This window comes from Malus sylvestris, chromosome 10 (genome assembly GCF_916048215.2).
Source record: "Malus sylvestris chromosome 10, drMalSylv7.2, whole genome shotgun sequence".
Classification (NCBI taxonomy): Eukaryota; Viridiplantae; Streptophyta; class Magnoliopsida; order Rosales; family Rosaceae; genus Malus; species Malus sylvestris.
In genome coordinates this window covers 3269279-3284599 of record NC_062269.1, presented here as the reverse complement: position 1 = coordinate 3284599, position 15321 = coordinate 3269279, and the positions used below count along the sequence as shown (strand labels likewise).

Genomic DNA, 15321 nt, shown 5'->3' with positions numbered 1-15321 from the left:
TAGAAAAAGAGGGAGAAGAGGATACCTCTGCACTGCGGTGGTTTTGAGAGTAGAGAGAGAGATGAGCTGCGGTGGTTTCATGAGAGAGGACTGAATTTTTGGAATTAATTGCAGCCGGTGGCTGCTTTTATAAGCGAATTGGAGGGAAAAAAGCAAATGACGGTTAGATTCTTTTGGTTGCGTTATTTTTGCAACTAATTATTAAATTTGTTACAAGTGTGCAATTTATAGGTTTTCTACATGTTTGATGCTCCAATTCGTTACGTCTCGATTACTAAATGTTACACTGATGATTGGTAAGAATGGTGGAAGAATTCTGAATCCTGATAAATGTGGAGTTGTATCAGGTTATGGGCAAGGATAATGGGCCATTCCACACAGTAAGTTTTCTAAGTATGCCTCACATATAACTAGTGTTTTCTTAAAATGCCACCGATTTCTGAGTATGCCTAGCTCACACATAAGTACAGCAGCAGCAGAGTGACTATTGTCTACCATATATCTTTAGCTTAGTTGTATGGTTGTATATGTGATAACTAGTATAGGTCGCAAGCAATACTTTTTAAGGGAATTTCACGTCATTCATTGCTCTACAACCCATCTTGGTGGAAATCATACTCTCTATGAATGTCTCAAATTCTGAAATTATTGAAACGTTAAGATCTCTACAGTTTCATATGTTTCTCTGAGCAGCAACTATATGAATCCACAGGTCCACTATGATATTATAAATCAACGCTCAGGCGTTTGCCTTCCTTTTCTCACACTTGTCAACTGTGCACTTTTTTATCTTTTAGCTTCTCTGGATGACTGTTTGGACAGTTAATCTGGTTTTGGGTTAAGTTTATAGGCTGCTTACCATTTGGTTTGGTTTTGTTTTTCAAGGTTTGACTCTATGTTCTGATTGTTGCATCACATGCCTCTCATTTAGTGAAATGTGACATGTGTACATAGAAAGATGAAGAAGTAGAATTCCGGAGGCAGAAGTTTGCTGGAAGTCAAGCTGACAGAAAAGAGAGGGAAGAAGCTGAAACAGTAATGGTGGCTGCACAACTCCAAAAAAACGAATGTCTCAGGTTAGAATTCCATTATGTCTAAATTACTTTGATTTTTGTCGGTAAAAATGTCAGACGTGCAGTACCTATGGTTTATTTTTACTACCCCAGTTCATTCTTAGATATAGGGCTCCTGCGTTCACTCTTATGCAAATCCGAGCTTGAGCATTTATAGTAAATCCGAACTTGAGCATTTGGAGCATTTGAGGATGGTGTTGGAAGTATTGCAGAACAAGCTCTTTATTAATCTGAAGAAGTGCAGTTTTCTCACTTCCAAGTTGATATTTCTTGGCTATGTTGTGAGTTCCGAAGGAATTCATCTTGACGAAGACAAAGTAAAAGCAATCCGTGACTGGCCAGCTCCCAAAAATGTCTCCGAACTGCGCAATTTCCATGGGCTAGCAACGTTTTATCGGCGTTTTGTGCGCAATTTCAGTACCATGGTAGCCCCGATGACCGAGTGTTTGAAGAAAGGAAAGTTCCGTTGGGAGGAGGCCCAAGAGAAGAGTTTTGCACTGATCAAAGAGAAGCTCAGCACTGCTCCAATTCTAGCCTTGCCTAATTTTGATAATACATCCGACACAATTACTGTCGGTTTTAACCGACACAATTACTGTCGGTTTTAGATAATTTTCTGTCGGAAAATTCATTTCCTAATGCAGGCAATTCTGTCGCTTATTATATCCGCCACTGCAACCATTTTCTGTTAGATTTTGCTTAAAATCCCTCAGTAATAACCTTTTCTTGTCGTTTTTATTTGTGCCAGTAATGGGTAGTTTTGTATTAGTGTTCTAATAGATTATTTAAGGTGAAACCTAAAAATTAACTGAAAACATATTAGTTGGGCATAAAACATGCTAAAATTGGGTTTCACTCTCAAGAAATATTAACTGAAACTATTACACTAATTTTAAAAGCATCGTGGTGAGGATAAAAATATTTAATAATGATTCTTGTACGAATTCGCAAAATCTAATTTTTTTTTGTGAGCATTAAGAAAATCTTTACAGGGCATCTGAAAGTGGTTCTACAACTTTTTGAAACACAAATGTATTTCTAATAGAATATTTAAACCAAAACCCAAAAAATAAGTAAAAAAAATAGCAGTACATGAGGCCGAACATTGCCTAAACGGGGTCTATAGTCAAGAATATCAACAAAAAGTCTTACATTAATTTTAGAAACATCATTGTGAGGCAAAGGTGAAAACTAATAGATTTAAGGAAGATTTTTATATGAATTTGCAAAACTGACTAAAAACAGTGAGCAACCACGTTTTTGTGTGAGAAATGCAGATCTTTTATCTTCTCAAAATATTTTCCGTTATCATTAAGAAAATATTTGTAATGCGTTTGGAAAGGTTTATATTTGTAATGCATTTGGAAAGGTTTCTACAATTTATTGAGCCACATATTTAGTTTTAATGGTATATTTAACTCGAAACCTAAAATTTCTAAATGAAAAAAAAAAATTGTACTGAGGCCTAAAAATTCTAAATGTGCAAACCTATGGACTAAATGATGATTTTCATAAGAATTTGTAAACAAAGACTCCACGCCTATAGCCGTATGCTATCATGTTACTTAGTACTACAGTCTGGTAGTATACCTCTTCATTTGTAAGTGAGAGGTTTTAGATTCGATTCTCGCTTAAGGTGAAATTGAACCGCACTATTATTGTAAGCCCATTTTAAGGTTTAACCCACTCTTTTATCCCTTAGTGTAGATACGATCATTTGTTCAAATAAATAAATAAATAAAAGACGACTCCACGTCTGCAGCCATGTGAAAGACTAATATATTTCTCATTTGATTGCACTTTCGTTCTCTAAATCCAGTTCTTTTAGGGACCAATACCTTAATGAACTAGACATTAACTCTATAATTATACCAAAAGACTTCACACCTATGTACTGTGCAAGTTGAGAATCAAGTCCCTCATTTAGTCTCCATTTATACACAAACTGTTAGTCTGTTAATCCATTTATAAACTTGTACAAATTGTTAGTACAAGAGTTATAAAAGCTTGCAATATTAAAAGACCTATACGCATACTACTTCATGAAAGTCGACAATCGCTCATTTTAATCGCACTTTGAAGATATTGCAGGAAATTACACATCCATCAGTGTGTTTATCATGTAATTATAATCATGTACGACTGACAAACAGTCCATCTAGAACAAGAATTCTAAAGGCTTAAGATTTGATAATATTTTTGTACGAATTTGCAAAATCGCCTAAAAATCGTGAGTGTTAGGCCACGTTTTTTTGTGTGGAAAATGCAAATTTTCTATTTTTAAAGAGCATTAAGAAAATCTTTATAGGGCATCTGAAAGTGGTCTACCAATTATTGAGCCACAAATGTATTTCTAATAGAATACTTTAACCCAAACCCAAAAAAAGAAAAAAGAAAAAAACAGTAGTGAGGTCCAACATTGCCTAAACGGGGTATATACTCAAGAATATCAACAAAAACTCTTACACACACTGAGGCAAAGATGAAAACTAATAGATTTAAAGGAAAACTAATGAAAAATAGTGAGCAACCACATGTTTTGTGAGAAATCCAAATCCTTAATCTTCACAAAATATTTTTCGTTAGCATTAGGACAATATATTTATAAAGCATTTGGAATGAGTTTTACCAATTATTGACCCACAAATTTAGTTTTAATAGAATATTTCAGCCAAAACCTAGATTTAATGATGATTTGTGTACGAATTTGGTGAGCAACCACATTTTTTGTGAGAAATCCAAATCCTTAATCTTCACAAAATATTTTTCCTTAGCATTACGACAATATATTTATAAAGCATTTGGAAAGAGTTTTACGAATTATTGACCCACAACTTTAGTATTAATAGAATATTTCAGCCAAAACCTAAAAAATAAAAAAAATAAAAAAATTGTAGTGAAGCCCAATTCTTTGCCTTAACAAGGGTCTATACTCAAGTATCGATGGAAAGTTATAAATTAATTTTAAGTGCCTCAAGGTAAGGTGAATGTGAAAACAAATGGACTCAATGAAGATTTTTATACAAATTTACAAAACTGACAAACCACATTTTTTGTGAAAAAAGCAAATGTTTCATTTTTGTAAAAAAATTTCCATGACGTTAAGAAAAACTTCATAAGATATTTGAAAGTGGTTTTACCTGTTATTAAATCCAAAAATATATTTATAGTAGAATATTTAAGCCGAAACATAAAAAATAAATGAAAAAAATTGTAATGAGGCCCAAAACGTTTCTCAAACGATGTTTCACCCTCAAGATATATCGACATAAGGTTTTACATTAGTCTTCAGAACCAAGTCATCTAGATGTAGGTCTTATCAAACCAAGTCAATTACATGATACAAAACTTTTAATTGCTAAAAAAGACCCCACGCTCAGTTTAAACGCACATAACAGATGTTGGTGGAAAATGCGCACCCATCAATGTGTTCGATCTTGTCACTATAGTCTTGTAGACAAGTTAGAAAGTCTTATTTTATGATATAAAGTCTTTATTTATCCTATATGAGTTTTGGATTTTATTTTTTGTATTTTGTAATGGGAATTACATCTACAAGTTGCAGAATTGGCAGAAGAGTTATACAAAGAATTCAACCCGATCAGCTAATTTAACACATATTGCGCCACACCAATGAGATCAGCCAAGTTCATATCAATGAAAGAGATGGGAAACTGATTTGTCGAACTTAATATTAATTAAAGACCATAACTTGAGCTAACTTGTGCTTAATTCTTATAAATAGGATGGTAGGTTTGAACTAAGCATCACATTCACAGCAAGCAAATTAGATCATCAACAGAGAATAAAAAAGAGAGAGCATCCCAATCCCAACTACACTATAAGATATGGCTCCACCTGTACTACCAAGCCCTTTTCTGCTGAAAGCAGATATCAACAACAAGTATTTGCGCTATCAACTTGATGCCGAAAGCGACCTTAATGAGATTGTCCAGTTTTCCGAGGACAATGAAAACAGCAGGTTCATAAAGTTCACCACCGAGAAGCCAAACAATGAGGACTACGCCGACAAGAATTACGTGCATATCAAATGCTCCTACAACGGCAACTACTTGAGAAGGGTGGGCCAAAGCAGGCTATTGGTCATGGCCTTCAGCTGCTGACCGAAACGAAACGAAAGACAATTGGGCTTGCACATTATTCAAGGTCGAGCATGTCGGACCACCTGACAGCAACAACCTAATCACGCGCTGCCGATTACGTCACTTGCAAAGCGACCTGTTAACCAGGCCGTTCATTGAAAACAGATTCGAATTACACCTCAACCAAAAAACACCTGATGCTGGAGGGGTGGATATCTACTCAGTCTTCCAAGTCAGATGTTGATGATCAGTATGCATGATGCTTGTGGGTAACGTCTCTGAAACCCTCACAAGACTTCACTCGTCCCATTTGGGTCACCTATGAGTTTAAAAGGCTTGTTGCACGTGCAAATGCGATTGTGTTCCCCGCGAAAGTGGCATTGATGTTGATGCACAAAATCAGCGAAGACTTTGGTACAACAGAAAGTGTCAGGTTTTGTGACCTTCGCTTGTTTTCTTCGGTCACTAGTGAGGATAAGTACGTAAATGAATAGAGACAGAGAAGCAAACACAGGATGTACGTGGTTCACCCAGATTGGCTACGTCCACGGAGTAGAGGAGTTCTTATTAGTAGTGAAGGGCTTACACAAGTACAAAGGATCAAGCTCTCAATTTAGTGAGTTCTTGTGAATGATTTAACACAAAATGGCATTAGCCAATATTGTGGGGGAATGACCCCTATTTATAGAAAAACTTGTAGCTTTGTCACATTGACATGTGTCATGTTATGATTGGTTCTTGATGTTGACACGTGCTGCGCTCTGATTGGCTTCTAATCTTGACACGTGTCGAGTAGTGATTGGCCTCCTGGTCGGAGGGGAACTCTTCTGGGTCCTTGACAGTATAGCGTTGGCCGGTGCTCGGTAGTTTCGGGATTGGTCAAGTATGGTACAAACAGTGCTCCCCTAAGTTCCCGAGTGAGGGAAACTCCTCGGTTGGGGACTTGCAAGATCCAATCCCTTGAGTAATCACGAAACTTCTAAGTACCGAAGTGTGGTCTGATCTTCATCTGCCCTTCTCTGGAAGTACCTTTCCTCCATCCGGGAATGGTGTATTTAGCTGATGTTGACGCACAAGGTAATGTATCAATTTCACTTGAAGCTTAGTTGTAGTTTCGGGCTTAGTCAAGTGTGATACAAACCCTATAGTAGGAGTCCCCCAAGTCGCCGAGCTAGGAGATCTGCCGAAAGAGGTGACAGACAAGGTAAGCAGTCAAACTTCCAAGTAAGCAACCCAGGATCAGAGGTTTGACTTCGGCTTCCGGTTGATTGTTCTCATTCTCCTTGTCTCTCATTCAACTGCCAGGATAAGGAGAAGCAAATGGATAAGAGATGATATGAGATACTTTTGCTTTTGAAGAAGTAACTTTCCACAGGCTTATTCTTGAACTGTGCTGGAGGGTTTTCTGGTGCCCTTCAGAGTATAAGGCCGACTCAAAAATTTGAGGGTCAAAACAAGTCCATCAAATCTAGAGTACGTTCGACCTTGATGATATGGGATACTTTTGCTGTTGACGGAATAATGAATGTGGTATGGAAAGGTGTCGTGCTGTAGTGATCTGTTTCAGCTCACCGTTGAACCTTCTGCTTCAATCTTTTGCATGGCAGAAGTGGTGTGCAACCTTTGCATTTAAATGGTCCTTCAGAACATTCCTTCATAGTGACTCATCCACGCTTGGCAGCTTCAGTGTAAAGAGCCAATATCTGATCAACTGTCATGAGGTATTTGCCGGTGGAATTCGTGACCTTGACAGCAGTTGAGGATGAGTACTCGAGAGCAATGCTAAGTAAGCAACCAGGCAAAGGCTCCAGGCAGTCAGTTCCAAATTGGAGGTTTGATTTCAGGTTCCGACTGACTGCTCTCTTTCTCCTTGTCCTGCAGGTGTGGACAAGGACAAAGACAAAGACAGGGAGAAAGCATGATATGGGATACTCTTGCTTTCGACCCTGATGATATGAGATACTCTTGTTCTTGGTGTGGCTTATTTGCTGAGGTATTATCGGGGGGAAATAAAGCTGAGTATTTCGAGAGGTTATGTTGAGGGTGCCTTTTCGAATGCGAGAAAGGGTTGAGCATTTTTGCAGGTTTGCCTGTCCGTTGAGGAGGGAGGTCAATGTATATGGGGATTTCCCAATAACAAGTAGTAATGCTATTCCTTTACCCTTCTTGGTCACAGCAATGTAGTGGGAGCTGCCAGCTTCACGTGTTTTAATTTTGTCAGAGCACTTTTGAAAAAGTGGTATGTGGTATCTGGAAAGCTGATGTTACGTGTGAAGATTACAGACAAGCTTTATCTAAGGAAATCTGGCTCTCGAAGTTCTGAGAGTTGTGCCTCTTCGGTTTTCGAACAAGCAATCCCGTCGAGGATCTGACTCTCGAGATTCGGAAAGCGGTGCTACTCCGGTTTTTGAGAAAGTAATTATGTTGGGAGTCTTTTCTCGAATGTGAGTAAAGGTTGGACGTTCTTGCCAACCTGTCTTGCCGCAAAACACGGAGGTCGACACACATAGGGACTTTCCAGTTGTCAAGCAGTGGTGCTGTTCCTTTACCCTTATGGGTAATAGTAGGGTAGCTGGAACTTCGAAATTCTCGTGCCTAAACTTTGTCAGAGATTTTTGACAAAGTTATATGTGGTACCCGAGGAGTTGATGGTGCATATGGAGAGCGGTGATTGAACAGTAAGATTCACGTGCTTTCTACTTCACCAGAAATCTTCGACAGATTGCCCGTAATTTCCGCAAAGCTGAGTGTGCATGTGACAGGTGCTGACGAGGCTGAAAAAGCAGGTGCTTCTTCGATTTCTGAGATCGGCCCTCGTGGTCTCTGAGCAGCCCAGCTTTTGAGAAAGCAAACGCCTCTTCGATTTCTGAGATCGGCCCTCGTGGTCTCTGAGCAGCCCAGCTTTTGAGAAAGCAAACGCCTCTTCGATTTCTGAAGCTCCGTCGAGTGCAGATTTTTATAGAGGCTGGCATTAAGTTCCACAGCACACTTGAATCTCTACCAGTAGAAGCTCATTTCTTGCACTTCTAAGATCTTGATTTGTCCGACCTCTTCTCTCTTCAACACCTTTGAAAATGTCTGGCCCCTCCGACCGTCGTTTTGACTTGAACCTTGTTGAAGAGGCAGCCCCGCCTTCTCCTGACAACATATGGCGTCCATCCTTCGTCTCCCCTACTGGTCCTCTTACCATTGGGGATTCCGTGATGAAGAATGATATGACCGCTGCAGTGGTGGCCAGGAACCTTCTCACTCCCAAAGATAACAGACTACTTTCCAAACGGTCTGATGAGTTGGCTGTTAAGGACTCTCTGGCTCTTAGTGTTCAATGTGCAGGTTCTGTGTCTAATATGGCCCAACGCCTATTTGCTAGAACCCGCCAAGTTGAATCATTGGCTGCTGAAGTGATGAGTCTCAAACAGGAGATTAGAGGGCTCAAGCATGAGAATAAGCAGTTGCACCGGCTCGCCCATGACTATGCTACAAACATGAAGAGGAAGCTTGACCAGATGAAGGAATTTGATGGTAATGTTTTACTTGATCATCAGCGGTTTGTGGGTTTGTTCCAAAGGCATTTATTGCCTTCGTCCTCTAGGGTTGTACCTGGTAATGAAGCTTCAAATGATGAACCTCCAATGCTTCCTCCTTCTGGGGTTTTGTCAAGTACTGAGGCTCCGGATAACCACCCTCCGGTGCTTTCTCTTTCTGGGGCTCTACCGACTGCTGAGACTTCCCCTAAGCAACCTTTGTGAAGGCTCCCTTTTGTTTGTTTATTTTGACTCATGTATATGTACATATTTGTGGCTTATCGAAAATATTAATAAATAAGCTTTGCTTCATTTCAACATATTGTGTTAAATACACCAAAGCCTTCTTCATAAAGTTCTTTGAATTTTTGCTTTTGTTGAAACCTGTATTGTTGAAGCTTTGTGAGTGAAGCATGTAGTTTGAGGTAGTGTTCCCTTAATTTCCTGAGTGAGGAAAACTTCTCGGTTGGAGACTTGAAAAATCCAAGTCACTGAGTGGTTGTGAGACTGCCGAGTATCAAGGTGCAGTAGCATATGGTGGGAGTCCCCCAAGTCTTCAGGCGAAGAGAGTTGCCGAATGAGGTGTCTCGCGTGTTACTAATTTGTCAAAGTAACGAATCCTTGTTTCGATGTCACACATTCGTATATGCTTTATCTAAAAATATTTCCAACTTTTGTGTGTTTGATGCTGCATGCTATTGACTAGACAAGATCAAGTGCAATTAGTAGCTTTTCTCTCTTTTTCATCTTTTCTTTGGTGGAATTGCTTTTCGTTTCCACTAATCAGCCTGAGTGGATGCAAGATAACACCTTTCTCTATAGCTCAGATTGCAAAGTCGTCTTCATGAAAGTTTTTCCTTATCTTGTGAACTACAACATATCCAAATTTGAGATCCATCGGAGTAGTACAACTTCAGAAATTCAAGTATGATGAGTAACTGTTCATCAATGTTCTGTTAATCCGTCAGACTTGTTGTGAGCTTCGAAACTCCATTTTCTCTTGTTCAGATCAACATACTTTCTTCATCGAAGTTGTTCCTTAACTTGTGAACTACAACATATCCAAATTTGAGGTCCCTCGGAGCAGTATAACTCCAGAAATCCAGGTATGATGAGTGACTGTTTATCATTTGTCTGTCAACCCGTCAGATTTGTTGTGAGCTTTGAAACTCTATTTTCTCTTGCTCAGATCAGCATGCTTTCTTCATTGAAGTTGTTCCTCAGCTTGTGAACTACAACATATCCAAATTTGAGATCCCTCGGAGCAGTATAACTCCAGAAATCCAGGTATGATGAATGACTGGTTATTATTTTTCTGTCAACCCGTCAGATTTGTTGTGAGCTTCGAAACTCCATTTTCTCTTGTTCAGATCGGTATGCTTTCTTCATTGAAGTTGTTCCTCATCGACTCTTTCATAACATATCAAAAATTCAGGATGAACTAACGGTTAAATATTTCCAGATCTTCGAAACATCACAACAGCTTCGAAATCTGCAAGAAGCCGACTATCATGTTTGGAGCTTCAACACTGTAATTTCCGTCGCTCAAACAGAAATGGTTCCTTCTTGAAAGTTGTTCATATGCTCAAGAACTATAGGGTGTCTAAAATTCAGCTCCATTGGAGAAGAGCAGAGGTTGCAGAAATTTGATAGATGAAAGGAGGCGGAAGAGGGAGAGAGAGAAAAAGTCTCTTGGGTTGGATTTCTATTTTGGGGCAGATTCCAATTTTTGTAGCACCTTCATTATTGATGAATTGCTTGTACCTTTGTCCATTATGAAACTTGGGACTTTGGCTTGGTGTTGGATCTATTATAATATGTTTGGGAACAGATATAAGTGAATAAAGAAGAAGGAAAATTTTGGGCCCTTGTGGGTGTAAAACAAAAAATGTTTATGTTTACCCAAGTGTTTTTGTACAAGTTCAAGGGCATCTTGGGTTTTGTGAACAAAATTTGTTTATTTGGAGCAAGGTTTTGTGTTGAAGCTTTGTAGGTGAAGCTTTGGTGTTGAAGCTTTCTAGGTGAAGCTTTGATGGTGAAGCTTTGTAGATGAAGCTTTGTAGATGAAGCTTTCTAGGTGAAGCTTTGATGGTGAAGCTTTGTAGATGAAGCTTTCTAGGTGAAGCTTTGATGGTGAAGCTTTGTAGATGAAGCTTTGTAGATGAAGCTTTCTAGGTGAAGCTTTGATGGTGAAGCTTTGATGGTGAAAGTATGTAGAGGGAGCTTTCTAGGTGAAGATTTTTTAGGTGAAGCTTTGTAGGTGAAGCTTTTTTAAGTGAAGCTTTTCGGGTGAAGTTTTTTTTTTTTTTTTTTGGGTGAAGCTTTTTAGGTGAAGCTTTGTGGGTGAAGCTTTGGAGGTGAAGCTTTTCGGGTGAAGCTTTTTAGGTGAAGCTTTTTAGGTGAAGCTTTGGAGGTGAAGCTTTTCGGGTGAAGCTTTTTAGGTGAAGCTTTTTAGGTGAAGCTTTGTGGGTGAAGCTTTGGAGGTGAAGCTTTTCGGGTGAAGTTTTTTGGGTGAAGCTGTTTTTTTTTTTTTTTTTTTTTTTTTTGGCGCTTGACACGGTCTTCATTTGCTTGTTTTGTAGTGACTGTGGAAGACGAATTGCTTTCTGATTGAGAAGGGTTCCGGCATCGCTTGCTATGAATGAAAAAGAGTGAGGGCTGAGTTGGCTAAATTACCTCTTTATTGAATTCATTGCCAAATGGCCTTCATTACATAGGATGCCGAACGGCTATAGCTCAACACTTGTACATCGTGAGTCTATTTGTAGTAGTACTTCAAGTGATCAACGTTCCATGGATGGCCAAGGGTCTTGCCATCGGAGCTTCTAAGTGTGTAAGAGCCAGGGCGACTGATGCCAATGACTTCATACGGTCCATCCCAGTTTGGACTAAGTGTGCCTTCACTCGGGACTCTGTCGCAGAGTAATCTTTTCTTTAAGACCCAGTCTCCTATTTTGAAAGAACGAGGCTTGACCCTAGAGTCATAATAGTTGGAGATGCGCTGCTTGTAGGCGACATTCCTCAAGTGAGCTTGGTTTCTGTGTTCCTCGACTAAATCCAAGTTGAGGGTGAGTTGTTTGTCATTTTCACTTTGAATGTAGTTCTGGACTCGGAATGTTGCTTGCTCGAGCTCAACAGGGACAACCGCCTCTGTGCCAAAGGCAAGTGAGAATGGAGTTTCTCCTGTTGAAGTCCGATATGAAGTGCGATATGACCAAAGAACTTGGGGTACAAATTCTGGCCAACAGCCTTTAGCTTTGTCCAAGCTGGTTTTCAAAGTGCGCTTGATTATTTTGTTGATGGCCTCAACTTGTCCATTAGACTGGGGATGAGCTGGAGAGGCAAAGCATAAGTTGATGTTGAACTTAGAGCAGAACAACCTGAACTTCTTGTTGTCAAACTGTCGCCCATTGTCAGTGACTATCGCATTGGGAATGCCGAATCTACAAAGGATGTTCTTCCACACGAAGTCTTCTATCTTTGCCTCAGTAATGGTTGCCAAGGGTTCTACTTCGGCCCACTTTGTGAAGTAGTCCACTGCAACGACTGCGTAACAGACTTTGCCCTTCCCTGCCGGCATTGGGCCGATCAAATCAAGTCCCCACTGGGCGAAGGGCCAAGGGCTGATCATAGGAGTAAGAGGCTCTGGAGGGGAATGAGGAATAGTTGCATATCGTTGACATTTGTCACATGAGCGGGATACTTTGATGGCATCCTGGTGGAGTGTTGGCCAGTAATATCCTTGGCGAAAAGTCTTGTGTGCTAGGGACCGAGATCCAGCATGATCTCCACAGACTCCCTCATGTATTTCCCGAAGGACGATTTCCGCCTCGGCAGGCGTAAGACACCTTAAGTATGGCAGGCTAAAACCTCGCTTATAGAGTTGATCATTGATGATCAGGTAGCGGGTAGACTTGTATCGAATTTGCTTAGCCTGGGCTTTATCATTTGGGAGTGTGCCATGAGCAAGGAAATTATAGATCGGGGTGATCCAACTATCCCCCTGTTGTAAGTTGCATACTTCTGCGGCCATGGTGCTTGGTGTTGCCAACAGTTCGACAAGAATTTTTCTTCCAATCTTGTCTTCCACAGCCGAGGCGAGGCGAGCCAGGGCGTCTGCATGACTGTTTGCCGCTCGAGGAACTTGGGTGATCTGGTAGTGGAAGTGCTTGAGCAAAAGTTGTGTTTGCGCAAGATATGCTGCCATGGAGCTGTCCTTAGCATCAAAGTTGTTGGTAACCTGGTTGACCACCAATTGGGAGTCACTGAAAATATCAATTTGTTTAACCCCGAGGTGTTTGGCCAAACGTAATCCTGCTAGAAGGGCTTCATACTCGGCCTCATTATTTGATGCCTTGAATTTGAAACGAAGAGCATACTCCATTGCTACTTTGTCGGGTGTAGTCAAGACTAGTCCCGCTCCACAGCCCTGTTGGTTGGATGAGCCATCAACATACAGACTCCATGCTGGGGTTGTTGGTTCTATCTTCTGAGCTTCCGGGGGTAATGAAGCCACTGCTTCAGGTGTAGAAGCAATGTCAACCGGATATGTGAAGTCGGCAATGAAGTCTGCCACTGCTTGGCCCTTCTCAGCTGGCTTTGGTTGGTAGGAGATGTCAAACTCACCCAACGCTATTGCCCATTTGATCATTCGCCCTGAAGTGTCAGGACTTTGGAGTATCTGTCGAAGAGGATAATTGGTAAGCACGATGATGGAGTGCGCTTGGAAGTAAGGGCGGAGTTTTCGAGCAGACATGACCAATGCCAGAGCCAATTTCTCAATGTTAGAGTACCGTGTCTCCGCATCTTGTAAGGCTTTGCTAGCGTAGTAGACAGGTCGCTCAATATTCCCATCCTTTCGAATGAGAACGGAACTTACGGCTGAAGCTGATACCGATAGGTAGATAATGAGAATGTCTCCTACCTCGGGCTTGGAGAGTAGATGGGCTTTACTCATGTACTCCTTGAGGTTTTTGAATGCCTCGGCACATTCATCAGTCCATGTAATGTACTTCCTACTTCCCTTAAGTGCTTTAAAAAAGGGAGCACATTTGTCTATGGCCTTAGAAATGAACCTGGTTAAGGCTGCCACCTTGCCAGTAAGGCTCTGGATGTCCTTTGAAGTTACCGGTTCCTTCATGTCGAGGATTGCTTTGATCTTCTCGGGATTAGCTTCAATGCCTCGTTGGCTAATCATGAAACCTAAGAATTTGCCAGAGCCTACGCCGAAGGCACATTTGTTGGGGTTTAACCTCATTCGATACCTCTTCAAAATAGTGAAAGTTTCAGATAGGTTGGTGATGTGTTGGTCAGCATGTTTGCTCTTGACTAACATATCATCAACGTAAACTTCCATGCTCTTCCCAATCTGCTCGGCGAACATTGAGTTGACTAGTCTCTGATAAGTCGCTCCTGCATTCTTTAGGCCGAAAGGCATGACTTTATAGCAGTATAGTCCTCTGTCGGTAGTGAAGGCTGTGTGTTCTTGATCCGAAGGGTTCATGAGGATTTGGTTGTATCCTGAGTAAGCATCCATGAAGCTCAGGAGTTCACACCCGGCCGTAGAGTCTATAAGTCTGTCAATAAGAGGAAGAGGGAAGCTATCTTTCGGACACCCTTTGTTTAGGTCGGTGTAGTCAACACACATTCTCCACAAGACCTTTTGAAGCAAAAGACTTTCTTTGGTCGGATTTTTCTTAACAAGGACCACATTTGCTACCCATGTCGGGTAATTGACTTCGCGGACAAAGCCTATGCCTTTGAGTTTTTCAACTTCTGCTTTCATTGCCTCGTATCGTTCAGCGTCATAAGATCTTCGCTTCTGTCTCACCGGCTTGATCTTGGGGTCAATACTCAAACGATGACAGATGACATCGGGAGAGATGCCTGGCATGTCCTCGTATGACCAGGCGAAGACCTCAGTGTTCTCTTTCAAAAAAGATATCAATGCTAACCGAAGGGGTGGTGACAATGTGGTGTCAATCTTCACCATGTGATCTGGATAATCTCTTGAGATAGGTACCTTCTCCAACTCTTCAGCAGGTTGGGCTTGCTGGGTGAAAGAGTCATCTCGAGGATCATCGGGTTGATTGTTGCTATCAGGAAGATCCAAGTTCGCTTCATCTAGGCTGGTCTTTGTGACTTGGTCATGTACAGACAGGGTTTCCTTGGGTCCGGGCAAGTGTTGTTGCTTAACTGAAGTGTTGTAACATGATCGTGCACTAAGCTGATCTCCTCTGATGTAGCCGTTGCCATGGGGGGTTGGAAATTTCATCAACAGCATATGCGTGGATACCATAGCCTTGAGATCATTGATGCCTGTGCGCCCAAAGATGACATTGTATGCCGTTGGGCAGTCAACCACTAGGAAGTTAGTGGTAATGGTAGCCGTGTAAGGGCCTGTACCAATAGTAAAGGGTAAATGTATGCTCCCTAAGGGTTGCACGATATCACCGGAGAAGCTTATCAGAGGAGAAATCGAGCGATCGAGCAAGTGTTCAGCTACACTGAGTGCCCTGAAAGCTTCGGCAAACATGATATTGACCGAAGCCCCTGTGTCTACGAGGATTCGTCGAACATCAAAGTTGGCTATGTGAGCCTCCACGATCAATGGGTCGTTAT

The 15321-nt window shown here is 41.0% G+C and overlaps 1 long non-coding RNA gene across 2 annotated transcripts; it reads left to right on the top strand.

Moving 5' to 3' along the window:
- The first annotated feature begins 9405 nt into the window (after positions 1-9405).
- Positions 9406-11003, top strand: LOC126585164 (uncharacterized). Of its 2 annotated transcripts, none has more exons than XR_007610340.1 (4): positions 9406-9806; positions 9890-9987; positions 10163-10819; positions 10876-11003. It is a non-coding gene; the product is annotated as an uncharacterized LOC126585164 (long non-coding RNA). The 2 variants fall into 2 exon arrangements; XR_007610341.1 differs by having other exon boundaries at positions 9407-9806; positions 10163-10777; positions 10876-11002.
- The last annotated feature ends 4318 nt before the right edge of the window (positions 11004-15321 follow it).